Genomic DNA, 15,853 nt, shown 5'->3' on the forward strand with positions numbered 1-15,853 from the left:
TTCTAGTCGTTAGTAATTCTAATAATCGCAAGAAAATACAGAGGTTATGTTTCGGCTAGGATTTTTCAACCGTAACCAGAACTTTCGTTTGAGATTTATTTATTTCCCAACCATAAAGTGTCGGTTGCGGCTGGGATGCAATGTTTTTACAGCCGTATGCAGAAGCATTGGCTGGAAGTTCTTCACTTTTCAACCGAAAAAGTGTCCGTTGCAATTAGGGTGTGATGTCTGCAAAAAAAAAATCCAAATTTTTTCTGATTTTTAATGAATTTGAATCAGCAAAATCATTATTGAGAGTTGAGTATAAGGTTCTCTTGAGTATTTTTAGGATATGTTTCATCGTTTTCTTCCAAGATTTTCAAAAAAATCCATCAAAATCATCTTTCTCCTTCTTCTAAATCAAAAAAAAAAAATTATGATTTTAATCGATTGAGTAATCTAATCCATACACTAAACACTATTTTTCCAAGATTTTCAAAAAAAAATTTATAATTAATAGTAACCAAATCAAGGGTAAATTAGGCGTTATTTCAACAACAAAGAAAAGGTGAAAGGGTTATTATGTCATTTATTACTTCACGACCCCTTTCTGTCCTTTAGTTCGCCCAAACCCAACATGATGCAGCCCGAATAATAGGATTCTTTGAAAATGGTAACATCTAATTTTCTACTAGAAATTTTTTTTTTGAAAAACAATGTAGAAAAAAATCATTAGCACCTAGCAGCAATAGAGAAAGGTTAGAAAAGATAACCAGTTTAGAATAGAAGAAATTTACACGTTCTACAATATTATATTTTTTTCTTTTACTTTAAAGGGCAAATTATATTAAAAATATCGTTGCGTCACCAGAAAAGTGACACAAGATAGCAAAAATTACATGAATGTATGCATCACTGCATTCCAATTACATAGCAAAGTTGACAAAAAAAACAGAAAATAACTGAGACTTCAAACCCCAATTAAACATCAAACACTTGACATCTATTATTAGTTGATCCAAATCCTTGGTCATATTGTTATGGACTCTAGCATTTCTTTCGGTCTAAACACGCCATCATATGGCAAATGGCAAAATGCTCCAAATTTTCTTTTTTCTGTTTCTTTATGTGTAATATTATTTTAATTATCTATAATTGCAACCTATCGCATGTATATTTCAATTCTTAGTTAGGGATTCCCATAACTAGCTAATAAATTGTGCATCAGCATCACCGGTAATTTAGCAGAAATGCTATATAACACCGCATCATGGAGACTAACGACACCATGATGAGTCATTGACGTTGTTCTAGGAATACTGGGGGTTTTCTTTGATATAAAAAGAACACACAATGGGTTTTTCTAGACTAACTTTTTCAATTAATGTGGTAGTACGCAGTTGGAGCTTAGTTTTTTAGTTTTTTGAATTTGAAAGGTTGTATATTAATCCAAAAGATATTTACAGAAAAAGGATCCTATGAACAGAGTAACTTCCAACTACATGTGAAGTACGGTATCCCACGTAAACAGAATTTTTGAAACATTACAATCCTTAAAAACATCCAAATCCGACAACCAAATAACTATAATATGTCTGATAAGCAAACATAGTTCCTCAACATCCATTTCTCTTCCACCAAAAGCTCTACTACTTCTCTCCTTCCACAAGTGCCACAAAACTACATAAATCATCTTCCACCAGACATATTTACACCTCCCATGTAAAACATTAAAACTCCACATCTCAAACAATTTCTTCACATTCGACGGAAAAACCCATGAAATTTTAATGGCATGTGAATCAATGTCAGAAAGTACACAGGCAAGCTTGCAAGACAGCTCTTAATCAACACCAATCTACCTGCCTTATTCAAAAATTTCTTTTTCCATGATGCAAGTTTCCTCTTCATTCTTTGAATAACTTCATCCCACACAGAAGCACACATAGAAGTAGCTCATATAGGCAGCCCTAAATACTTAATTGGCAACTTCTCCACCTTGCAACCCAGCTCCAAAGCTAAAGAAGAAACAAAATTATCAGCACCAACACTAATTAATGAACTCTTTTCCAGATTCAATTTAACCCTGTTAACATCTCAAAAGAATTCAAAAAGAAATATAATCTTCTAATCTCCTCCACATTAGCATCCAAGAACAAAAGAGTATCATCTGCAAATTGAAGATGTGAAATAATACAACCATTATCCTTAACCTGAAAGCCATGAAGCTGTCCTCTATTCACTGCATCCATCACCAATTTTGATAACACTTCCACCACCAATAAGAATAAAAAAGGGGAAAAAGAATCCCCCTGTCTCAACCCTTTAGTAGTCTTGATCTTCTCAGTTGAACTACCATTAACAAGAACTGAAATATGGGCTGAAGAAATATACCATTTTATCCAAGAAATCCACTTGTTACCAAAACCATGTTTCTCCATAATTCTCAAAAGAGTCTTCCACTTCACATTATCAAAAGCTTTTTCCATGTCAATCTTACACAAGACACCAGGCTTCACCTTCATTCTACTATCAATACATTCCCCATCAATTAAAACCCCATCCAGAATTTGCCTCTCCTTAACAAAATCCCCTTGATAATCAGACACTAACTTATGCAGTACCATCTTAAACCTGTTTGCAAGCACCTTAGATAACACTTTATAACCACTGCCCAGTAAACTGAGAGGCCTAAAATCCTTAGAAGAACTAGAGTCCTCCTTCTTTGGAATCAAAGAAACAAATGAAAAGTTCAGCCTCCAATCCAATTTTCATCTACTATCGAACTCATCCATCACCTTCATGAAATCCCCCTTAATAATGTGCCAACAAGACTTATAGAACTCCATGGAAAACCCATCTGGGCCTGGAGATTTATTAGCTCCAAATTGCTTTATCACTACAAAAACTTCCTCTTCAGTGAATTTCATCTCCAATTCCATCTTCTCATCACCCTCCAACATTTTAAAATCCAAGTTATCAAGAGAAAAAGCCACATCATTTTGTTTCTTAAAAAAATTGTCATAATAAATTCTCATCTCCATTCTGATTTTTGTTTGATCAAAACATTCTTCACCATCAATCTCAAGTTTAACTATAGTATTTCTCTTTTTTCTTGCATTTGCAATCCTAAAGAAGTAAGAAGTATTTGAATCTCCCCAACTACATTCATTCTGCTTTTCTCTTGAATGCCACTTCCTTGCTTCCAAAACTGTTATGTTCTTCAACCTCGACATACAATTGATTCTCTCTTCAAACTGGTCCTGAGACAAAACATGAGATTCCTCCATCTGATGTAAACAATCTATCCTCTCAGTTAACACAGCCTTCTCCTTCTTCACACCCCCAAATTCCTCCCTACTCCAATTCTTCAAAAAATACTTCAAATTCTGTAGTTTCTTAAAGAACAGAAAACTTGGAATTCCTTGAAACTGCATTATTCTCCACCATTCCTCCACCTTCTTCAAAAAATCCTTATGCACAACTGTTTTCAAACTTAAAGTATGGTTTACACATAATATCAGGTTTAGTCATCAACATAATAGGCTTATGATCTGAGGTGACCCTAGTAAGAGCCAGCTGAATTGCAGATGGAAACCTCAAATCCATATCCACACTAAGCAAAAATCTATCCAACCTACACAATAATGGATTTTCCTTCATATCAGACCAAGTGTAAGCACCTCCCAATAATGGCAGATCCACCAATTCATGAGTATTAATGAAGTTATTTAGAAAAGCCTTGTTTCTACTATCACCTTCTCCTCTATTCCTCTCCTCATCACATCTAACTGCATTAACATCTCCTGCATAATAAATGGGACCTCTCCGCCAATGCCTAACCTATTCTAAATCATACTAAAACAAATCCCTTTCATTGTACTCACAAGGTGAATACATGTTACAAATCGCCTATTTAAAACCATCCATTTTCTGATTAAAAAGAGTAGAGATAGTATTCTTACCCATACTTCCATTCTCTCTAATTAGCTTGATTGTATTCCAGATTGTTAGAAGACCCCCACTGCCACCACAGATACCAGTTGATGGCATATACTCCCAATCAAACTCAGTGTCATACCAAATTTGCTTAATCAACCATTGATTGATTTTCATCATCTTTGTCACATGTATCATTAACACATCACACTTCTGATTAAAAACCAGATTTTTTAGAGCCACCATCTTATCAAATGCATTCATCCCACGAAGATTCCAACTAATTAATTTAAGATCCATTAACTTCTTACAAAGAATTTGAAACCACCTTCACCTCTCTTGAGTTATCAATTTCAACCAAAGCCAGCTCCGACGACCATTCCCCCTCAATCCTATGGACAGAAGAATTAACTCTGTCTTCATTTATCTTCCTAAACCTCTCCTTGTACTTCACCACTTGTTTCAAAACGACTTCCTTTAGAACTTGCCTATCTCCATCACATACTCCCCCAAATGTACAACAATAAAGCATCATCAATTCAGCTTCCTTCATCACCTTCTCCATGCTTTCTGTATGCGATAATTGCAAGTCTCCAAGCTTCATCACTACCTGATTCTCAATGTCTAACAACAAATTCATCTCCACCACCCTATCATACTCCATCACAGAATCGCCTACACCCTCATTAATCTCCCCTTCCTCCATTTCCACATTTTCAATTTGGGAATTTTCTAAAACCCTAAATCGATTATTAGAATTATTATTGGCCTGGCCAAACATGACCATTTGACCAAAATTTGTTTTTGGACTTGACCCCATATTCAACCCGTTTACCCAAGTACCAGATCCACCATCTGACTCAGCCATTAAGTTTCCACCATCAACTTCTGACTCCCTTCGGCCATCTGACTCATTTCTAGTTGAGCTTTCCATAACTAGTGTCTGATTACGCGCCAACAAAGTGCCGTTAACAACATTTTGAACTTGCACCGGAAACAACTCCTTAGTCAAAAAATCAAAATTTCTAACTTCCCGGAGATAATTCAGCTCCACAAACTTGACTTTCTCCTGATAATTAGGATCTCATTCCGCCGTTAGCACCACCTTCTGTCCAGCCACATCCACCACCAGCATCGCCGGAATTTTACTGATATAACCAGTGACAGCAATTCTGAAAAACCAGTTCTCCTCCATCCTTAATGTTTCAGTCGCAATTCTAGAGAATCCTCCAAATGATAACTCATTACCTATTCTTGCAATCACCTCCGATGACCATTTATCAGCCGATAGTCCCCTAATTTTAAACCATTGGACTGTCTTAGAGACCTTATCAACTGAATATATTGCTGAATATCTCTTCCTTAGCTTCACCAGCACCGGCACCAGCACCGACATTAACACCTCTTTCACTTGGTAACTAAATCACCAGTCCACATTGCCAGAGATAAATTCACACCTTCGTAATTCCATTTTAATGGCTTCCATATTTTCTTCCACTCCTCCTCCTCCATCTCCAGCAACCCCTCCAACATTGATACACCTTCAATCTCCATAAACCTTGTAATACCCAACTCCCTTTTAATCAACACATCGACTTGATTCCATCCCAATCTCCTGGACAATGTTACAACTCCTGTTCTCTTTAGTCTGGACTTTATTGATTCACCACTTCTCGGAAAATCCACCTATTTAGGCAGAGATTGACTCATCTCCTTCCAGCCTATCTTCTCCATGTATAGGTCTAAAACCTCAGCCAAAATAGACCAGCAACTCTTATTGTCCCCGCTTGGAATACATATGCTATAAGACTTTTCTTCATCACCTTTTGAATGTCTAGAAATCCTAATATACTCACCACCTTGATTTGACTGTACCTTGATAATAAAAATCATACCATCAACCATGTTTTCATTCTTTACCTCCTTATTCTTCCCTTTATGAATCCACTTCAACATAGAAATCACCCATGACACCACCTTATTTGGAAAAGCTAGCCATGCTCTAGCACCACCCCAACCCCTTTCTAAAATCTTCACCATCTCCTTATCACCTATCGTCTCCAAAGTGATTCCAAAGCTTTTTCTATCAAGCTGAATAAGCTTTTTTGTGCCTCCATCACTCACTCTTTGTTTCTCTCTCATCACTCTGCTTTTTTGTCAGGCTTCCAACTAATTTCATGTAATATTAGTTATCCAGTAATATACTTAAACAAGTTCTGTAAACCCGTCCAATTGGACTGGCTAGTTCGTTAATTGAACCAAAATTAAGAGGAAGTGATAAGTATACCTTATAATGGTCAGACCATTTATGCATGGAACTTCTCTAACATCAAACCATTTATACATCATGGTTGTCGTCATAAAATATTTTGTCAATGGAGCAGGGACGGGCCTAGCAAGGGGCTAACCCGGGCTATAGCCCGACCCTAAATTTGACCAACAAAAAATTATATATGTAAATTTTTTGAAATTAGAGATTAGCCCACCCCAGAGTTATACTTAGCCAATGCATTTTCTTTCCCCAAATAGGTTTAGCCCATGTTATTAGAGAAATAAAACCAATATCTTCCTCAAATCATAATTATTTTCTTTCTAATCATGTTTAGTTTTCCATTTTTCTTTGCTAAATCATATACTTCTTATCACATCGAGGTTGTTATAGTATTTTGTATTTCATTGGTCTATTTATCTCGTATTTTATAGGAACATCTCAACTATTATTCGATTTGTTCCAAAAAAAATTGGAATATTTTGACTTTGGGTCACAAAAAATTGACCAGAGTTGCGTTTAGGTCACGACAAAATTTTAATTAGAGTTTGGGTCACATGACCATTGTTGACCGTTTAGACTGTTAGATAAAACTGTTAAATATAAAATGACCAAAAAAAACTTGGATTTGTGTTTAGTTACTAAATCTACCAATTTCCTTTGTTAGACACGTGTTTCGTGGAGAACCGACCATTAATTCAGGGCTGAGATTAATACCATCTTCGATCAATTTATCTTCTTCAAAACAGAAATCATCAATAAATGATAGAGATTATCATCGTAACAAAAAAACTATTTCATGGGTAATATAGTTTAAGATTCACATATTACAGATCCACAGTCTGATTTTAGATCAAGAAAATCGAATGGAAGATCAAACGAGTTTCAATCAAGAACCCTAGAAAACATTTTGTGAATTTATTTTCAATTTTGAGGTATAATACCAGAGATTTCTTCAATTGATGTTGATAATGCAAATAAAATTAGGGCTTTTCTGCCGAAATAAGAACATGGAACATCAAACATAAACCTACATTTCCATGAGCAGAAAACTTGAGGAGAAGATGAAGAACATGAGTGCAGTATATCTACAATTTTTTAATTCAGGGTCTGAAAGTATAACTCCGTTTTCAGTGAAGGAAATTGAAATGATGGTGGTTGCGGAGAGTCGAGAAAAAATAATTGGCATTTTTTACTTATTATTATTATTATTGGTGAACAATCAGACCACATTTCATTCAATCCAAAAAGGTGATTACATGATTGTTTACAAGAAAAAGAATATCAAAATACAAGAAACTTAAAACTCAAATACAAATGAAGATACCAATTACATGTAATTCGCGAAGAGAAAGAGCAAAATACCGCAAAGGTACCCAATTTTTGTATGAAACGTAGAGAGAAAAGATGGTATAATCCGGAATCAATTCGACCATTTTGAATGTTTGTCTTCTATAACAAGAGATGCTCCAAAAACAAAGGAGTAATTAGCCCTTAATCTTTTATACGTGAACGAAAAACCCGGATGTCCTAAATCCCTTTTGTTGAAGACGAAGGAACCTATTTTTCGAATGAAAAACTGGTATTTCCTAATTATTTAATTTGAGCAATCTTATTTATGATTATTTGCCTAGATTGAAAATTGATTTTATGATTTTTGTTAAGCAACTGTGTTTTCTATTGATGGACCATGCTTATCCTAAGGTTTTGATGTCTCATGCTTTAGATTAACAATTGTTAAAAATTTACTTTTGCAATAATTTAGAATCAACTTAAATGTGTGAATTGCATAACTATAATTAGTGAATTTAAATCACTTGATATTGGTAAATAATGGAATCCTTAGTCCCAGTCTCTCTATGATCTTCACATCTACTTTAATTGAGTTTTACTTCATTTTTAGTTATAAAAATTAAGTTTAAAATCGAAAATCTTCACAAGTCTTAACAAACTACTTTTCTTACAACTATAAAAATTCGATCAATTACCACGCCGACTCTTATGAGGTTATTTCGATATGAGTCTTCCATGTTATTCTGTATCGCATGATGACTCTTCATGAAATTTCTCAGTCTCATAAATATTAGAACTGTCATGGTGTATAGACCATGACGTCTCTTATGGTTAATTGTTGAATATCTCTAGTAATTTTTGGCTTGGTGGAGTCGTCATTTTTAAGACCCACACACAATGATGACTTTTCAGGTTAATTTTCAAGGTGATAGAGTCGTCATGGTCAAGACATATTGACAATGGTGACACTTAAGGCTAACACACAACTAATCCTATATGAGTCGTTATTGTGTAGTTTATAAGGGTATTGTAAGAAATGGTCCCAATATTAGGATACGATTCACAAAATCATCCTACTGCTACAAACTATTTACATAATGGTCATACTTCAATTATAAAGAAAGTTAAGTGGTGAGTTAAAGTTAAATATGTTAACAAAATTACTTATTTATCCTTTATCTGTCCAAACATGATTTTGAATTTTTCCTTCGCTACTTTTGTTTGACGGTGGTGTTTTATGGTAGTGGTGCTGCGCAACATTTAAGATAGTTACATTGCATTTAGGATCACAACATCGTATTCAAGATCGTTACATCGCATTTAGGATCCTTACATGGCTTTCATCAAAGGGTTTACGGCTTCCCCTTTGAGGTTTAGTAAAGCTCCTTAAGTTTCTACAAACACCACCACCGCCTCAACCAATTTCATTAAATATGGTGGATATTTTAGGAAAAGATAAAAAAAATTTATTCAAAAGTGTAAAATCAGAAAGCAAGTTAAAAAGTATGATCAATTTGCAAACCTATTATAAAAAGTAAGACCATTTGTAACTGCCCCGTTTTATAACCATGAAGACTGTGGCCACAATGACTAATCTTTTCCCCTAAAAAAACTAGTCGTTGGGGCCCTTTTTTATGTGAATATGTTAATTCCATGTGATTACTACACACACCTTTATCAGTTATATTCACTTGAAGATCTCTAGGTTGAACGCAAACTAAAACTCTTTTTCATCGGCAAATTTATCATCAGTTGAAGAGATGCTCAGAAGAACTAAACAACTATTCCATCATCATCAACTGCCAAATCAATTATTGTTATGGAAGAAGAGGTATCCAAAAGATGCAAAAAAAAATACTCAATAGAAACTACGTCATCAACAACTACAAGAAAAGATACACAAAACAAGCATACAAATAACTCCATAAGCAACTACATCATCAACAACTACTAAGCCAATTTCTACTATGGAAGAAGAAATATAAAAGAGAAATAAGTAAATTTAAAACCAAATCATACAAAGGGAACTCTCATGTTCCTTGATGGGCGCAAAAATATGATGGGTATAAAATCTCATGTTCCCTGTTGCGTGGCATCATGGATAACAAACGGTACCTCCGTCGAACGTTTTTCATAACATGGAACATCCGCCAAGATTCATTATTGTGGGGTGGTTTTGAAAGAGGACTGGGAACGTGTTGTGTTACTCTATCAATATCTTTAAGCACATGGATTTTTTTTTTTTTAAAAAAAAACATCAAAGCATGTAATAGTCGTGGTCTAAATTGTCAACCATGACGACCTACAAAAAGACCATAACGACTTTAAAGGTACACCATAACGATCCCTTGCAAATTTTGGGAATAGTGATAGTTAATTTTTGCTCAAAAGTCGTCATGGTTTAGTAAAGATTCGTTAGTTCAGTATTTTAAGTCGTCATTGAAACGGAGAGCGTATCAAGTACACCACCAACTTATTCATTCGTCAACCTGTAAAACCTAATACAACTACAAGAAGACCAACTTAATGATCCTTGACAATTGTATATAAAGTTTATATCTCTATCTCTTCTCAATCAGAAAGTCTAGACAATATAGTCCGTGGAATCTGTTTGTATCCAAATAAAATTGACGATCTTTAAAATCAATATCCAAGAAAAATTCAATTGTATCCAAATAATAAAGTCGAAATTTTTCCAAGTAAGAAACTTGTTATCTATCTTTCATGATACGAATTCTAAAAGAACGAGTCTCTTAATCGATAACAATTAATATGGACGTATCTACTAGAATTGATTAGGTACTACTTGTGTTATTCCAATTACAAGGATAAACAATATAATAAACAATATAAAGGAAAACACACAAGACACTAGAAGTTTTGTTAACGAGGAAACCGCAACTGTAGAACAAACCTGAGGCCTCGTCCAGATATGAACACCAAACTGTATTAAGCCGCCACAAACACTAGCCTACAATCTGACTTCATAGTGGAATGTAGTTGAGATCGAATTTACCCTGCAAGCAATCCAGTTACAGTCATGCTCCTTACGTCTCTTGAACCTCGCAAGGGTCTACGCAATTGATTCCTGTAGCTGATATCCTTTACAGCGTAAGAGGTGCTTCAGCCTAAGTAAAGACTTTTGATACCAATTTGCTTCTAAATTATAAGCCTATTTTATTTCCCTTTAAAACGAATAGATCAATGCTTGGAAATCCGTTTGCAATAGACAAAGCTAGCAAACCTCACAAATCCTGAACACTTATGCTCAATTAGCTGAGAAGCATGGATTGTTAACCACCTCTCAAGAATAATCCTGAACTAATCTATTAAGAATAGGCTTCAGATATCATATTGAGGAATCACAAAGTTTGAGATGGACATAATCTTGTGATTTATATCTATCTCGTTCCTTAAAGAGATTACTAAACCTAGATAACAAAAAGAACAAGATCATGATGCAAGAACAATCAAGGTAAAGATAATCGGACCGGGCTTCACGAATCCCTAAGAGAATTCTTTCAGTTGCAGACATAATTATGTTTCTCAGAGGAAACCTAGGTTAATAAAAAACGACTCTAGCAATCAACTAGGACATAGAAGTATCAGGGATTAAATTTTCCAGTTGAATGAGTCTCTCTATTTATAGATTTTCAAGACTGAGGGTTGCTTAAAATTCAAGCTAGTATAACTTGAGATTCAAGCAAACACTTTATATGTTTAAATGAAACTCTTGTTAAGGTTTCAAGTAAGCATGTGGGAAGTTTGTCTTGAAATCAGATACAAGAATATACACTGTGGTTCGGGTACCAGAATCGTGTACAATGATAGTTCTTGGCAAATATACCATTCGAACTTGTAAGCAATATAATGTTCATATAAAACACTTAAACTTGAATCATGATGCACATACAAAATTTTTTTTAGTGATTAAATATGTCTTAGAGGCGTTTATGAGAGACATAGCAAGGTTAAACATATTTATAAAAATAGTCTTTGAGCATCTGCTAATACGTACTGGGCAGGTTTGTGAAACAGTTAGTATAATGTTAGACAGTTCGTGAATTCAGCGCGTTACGGTTCTTGAACAGTTCTTCTATTTCCTAACTCAGACGTCTATGGCTGGGTTCGAAATTTCACAAATTCAGATCACCATAGTTCGTGAGCTGTCCAACTCATAACTCTATGGTTCGCGAACTGATTTTGTGAACCAACCTATATTCCGGAACTTCAGATATCTGTGGTTTTCGAAATGTCCGCGAAGCCATCCTGATTCCATATTTCATTAGTTCTGATAAACTCTCTTTTGATGTTGCAACATTCTTGATTTTCATGATTCAACACGCGTAGAGAAAGTCAGACAATAGTTTTTTTCAATGGCTTTAGGGTTATCTACCTTCATTTGAATTTTTTTGCGAGGACCCATATTTGTAGAAGAAGTAATCGACAATATAAATTTTTTAACCATACATACGACGATGAATGAAGTTTGAAAACGGATGAAGAGGAAGAAAATGACCATTACGTTTAGAGAGAAAATGAGAGGAGAGGAAAGGATTGAAACAGAAATGAATTAGGCGTTGTTTCCTTGTTGGTTTAAATTTTTTGGGTTTTTAGATTTAGATATCAAGGAAGAGTATTATAGTATTTTCACCTTATCTCCAAAATTAGGGTACTAGAATTCTCAACCCCTTTTAATTTCTGTCTCCCCCAATTAAACGAGGTTTATGTTTCTTTCTCGTCTTTTTTTTTTTTTTTTTCATTTTTCTGACAAAGAAAGAAAGGGAACATAAAAATAAAAAAAATGGAAATTAAGTAAATCTTCTGTAGCTGTAAGGTGATCGTCTTCCTTCTGAGGAGGCCGGAACAGGAAGAGATGTTTAGGGATAGCCGGACCTCAGATAGACCCGCCCATTAGAAGCAATGACATTACGAATCCTACCTTTCTTTCCATAACTTCCACTAGAGATCAAGAAAAAAAGATGATCCAAAATTTGGGATTTTCAAGAAAAGAATACTCAAAACATCGCACACACGTATCGACCTTTAATGACTTGTGTTCGTAAATCATATTTATGAGATCGAAGACTTGGACCGGACTCTTTTTTTCGGGTCTCCCCAAAATCGTAAGACCATGTATGGGAGCTGATGCCTGCCCAGTGCCCGAAGATCAAGGAAATTGGTGACCTGTACAAGAAAAACAAAGAAATGAAAATTAAATAAATCTTCCATACCTGTCCAAATATTTTGTACGTAGGTGGCCTAGTAGCTGGCGTGATTAGGGATGTTGTATATGTCTGGCAAGATATGCGAAGAATATGGCTCCTCATTATAATATTGACCACGTTTCGCGTTCTCCAATATAATGTCGACCACGTTCTTAGTTTTCTAATCCCATTAATAATTAGAAAAGCAAGAACCTAACAAACATTGTCTTCTTGGTATTAAAGGACTAGTGGTTGTCCACTACTCCACTTACCAACTCCAGTGGGATCAGAACCGCAGATACGGGGTGTTTAATATATATACGGTAAAATTTTTTTAAAATAATACTCGTTAAAATAATAATTTTTCTAAAATAATAAAATTCTTTAGTCCCAATTAGACTTGCACAGATTGAATTTCTTTTTGCTAAAATAATAATCCTTTTCGGTCCCAAAATTATTATTTAAAAAAAAAATTACCGTATATTTCTTGCGGCATTCTGGCTTTATGTAAAGGAATCTTCACACACGCTAATTTACTCAGAGTGGGATGCTTTATGTGGCAAGAATAATGATCTAGGGTGTGTTCCAAATACAAAGCTTTGTTCTTCACGACATTGGAGGAGGAAAAACCTCTCCTCTCTGAAATCTCCCCAGAAAGAAAACGCCGTCATCATTTGCCTGTTCGGATCTAGTCCTTGGACTAGATCCGAGCAGGACTTCAACTATTTCTCTCTTCTATCACTGTAGTTTTAGTTGTTAATCATCTGGAATGTCTGGATTGTTAAAGAAAAAAGAATAAAAGGTCAAGTAGACAAGGTTGATTGAAGTTCTCTCTCCCTTTATCTCACTTGAAATCCCTGGATCGATGTTGTCCCTTGCCAATCTCACCTCATCTTAGTTCCCATCTTACTACTTTTTCATCAGTGAAATCCTTGACTAATTTTCATCCATCAAAGCCAATAGAACCACACTTAATCTCAACCTAAACGAAACCTCCATCAACCACTTCTTTATACACCCCATCTCACATCCCTTAAAGACTTCTCATACATCCCCTATCAGCAATCTCTCACATCGGTTCTTAACCAAGAAAGGTCTTGGTTTCCGATGATGATCTGGCTCCCGATCTTCAATTCATAATCAGCAAATGTGCTAGTTTCTGTTGACCACATAATCAAGTGGCTCATACATCTCCTATCACCAATCTCTCACATCAATTCTTAACCAACCAAGGTGATGATCTGGATTCCGATCTTGAGTTCTTAATCAGCAACGGTGCTAGTCTCTGACGATCACAAAAGCAAGCGGCGGTGCTGCAATTGTAGTAGTGGTGCAAAATGTGACTGGCGGCTTTGAAAAAGATGATTTTAGTTAGGGTTTCATCTGTCTTGGACCTTCTAACTTTATGGGAAATATCTTGTTTGGTTTCTTGGGCTTCATTGTGTCTTTGGGTCTCTTTGACTCCTTGCTCTCAGTTGAGGGTATCCCTTGTAATTTTTATTTTCTGGTCTCTTTGTAAACAATTCATATTTTTCTAATACAATCTCTTTACACGATCAAAAAAAAAATTGGAGGAGGAAAAAAAGAGTAATTCTCTGGTAAAGATGCTAGCAGATGCCATAAAAATAAAATAAAAATTAGCCATATCCAACAACCACGACACAATCATTCATCTAAATCGCCACGTTATGAAGTTTACGAGGACCCCACGATTTCCACTGAATTTCCCGCCAAAAAAATAGAAAACAAAAAAGAAAAGTGAAAATCACGAGGAGTCTACAGAATTCAATCGGTAACCGTATACGTCTCAGACAGGAAAAAAACAAAAATCGGCCACCTGGCGATCTACGCCACACTTTTGTCATGAAAAGACAATTTTCCAATCCAGCACCTAATTAATAATTGCTCAATGATTCACAAACGTATCCGAATTGACCGAATCCGAATGATATTTCCGAACTATTTAAATTCCGAACATAGTTTCCGGATTATATGGACTTCACGAATGATTCGTGAACGTATCCGAACTGACCGAATCCGAATAATATTTCCGAACTAGAATTCCAGTAGGTAACTCTCTGACCAGAATTCTGTTAATTGGTTTTTGTTTGATTTTGTATATAATTTATATTTAAATACAATTATGCAGTTAAAATTTTCTATCGGTAGTTGTTTAACTGGTGTTTTATGTGTTAATTTTTGTTAAAAGTCTATAAACTCGTTTTATATTACATTTATGCGATTAAATTGTTTACTTCTTGTTAAATAATAACGCTAAAATGTTTTTTTCCATCTTATAAATAATATACAAATAAAATTAGTCTCGTAATAAGGTCATAATACTTATCAATTTATCATATATGTAAGCCGAATTTTAAATGCCGAACTCACATTTATAAAACGGATATACACATAGGTACGCCGTTCCGAACTACTGTCCGAACATCGAACAGTTGACCGGATTTTTGACCAAATCCGACCTATCTGAATCCGTATAATTCCCGTACGTATGCCATCCCGAACTAATACCCGTACCCCGAATTGCTAACTAGGATCCAGCATTTTATAATTATCCAACGTAGTAGATATTTAGAGATTTAGAATTTAGATACTACGACTATCAATCAATGTTTCTAGGTCCTCCCTACTTATCGAAGAATTCAATCGTACCAAGATATTTTTGAGATTAAAGATCATATTCGTGAAAGTTCAAGCGTTCAAGATTCTGATTGTGAATTATTGATGATTACGACACAGCAACAAATCAGGTCTTTTTTGTTTCAGGTTCTTTTTGTTGCTTGTTTTACACTTACAGATTGATCAGGCCCCCTTATGGTCACATCAGCAGAGGGTTTGACTGGTGGACTTAGCAGAATTACTGTTAAAGAAAAAAAAGGAATGGTGGTTTTGAGTGTTAAGTAATTAATCATCTTCCTCTAAACTCATAATTAGAAAAAAATTCAGAAATTTCTTCTCCAACAAATTTAAGGTCAGTTGATATCCTTACTAGTCCTGTACGCTATGGTATAACTTCCATTTTCTGTAATATTTTGCTCACAACAAAGAGCTCATTTTTGTTGAGAGCATAAAACTAGAGCTGAATATTTTTATCTTGCAGTATAATGGTGACCATTCCGGATGATATCATATCGGACATCCTTGTTAG

The sequence above is a fragment of the Papaver somniferum genome, chromosome 1 (genome assembly GCF_003573695.1).
Source record: "Papaver somniferum cultivar HN1 chromosome 1, ASM357369v1, whole genome shotgun sequence".
NCBI classification, from domain to species: Eukaryota; Viridiplantae; Streptophyta; class Magnoliopsida; order Ranunculales; family Papaveraceae; genus Papaver; species Papaver somniferum.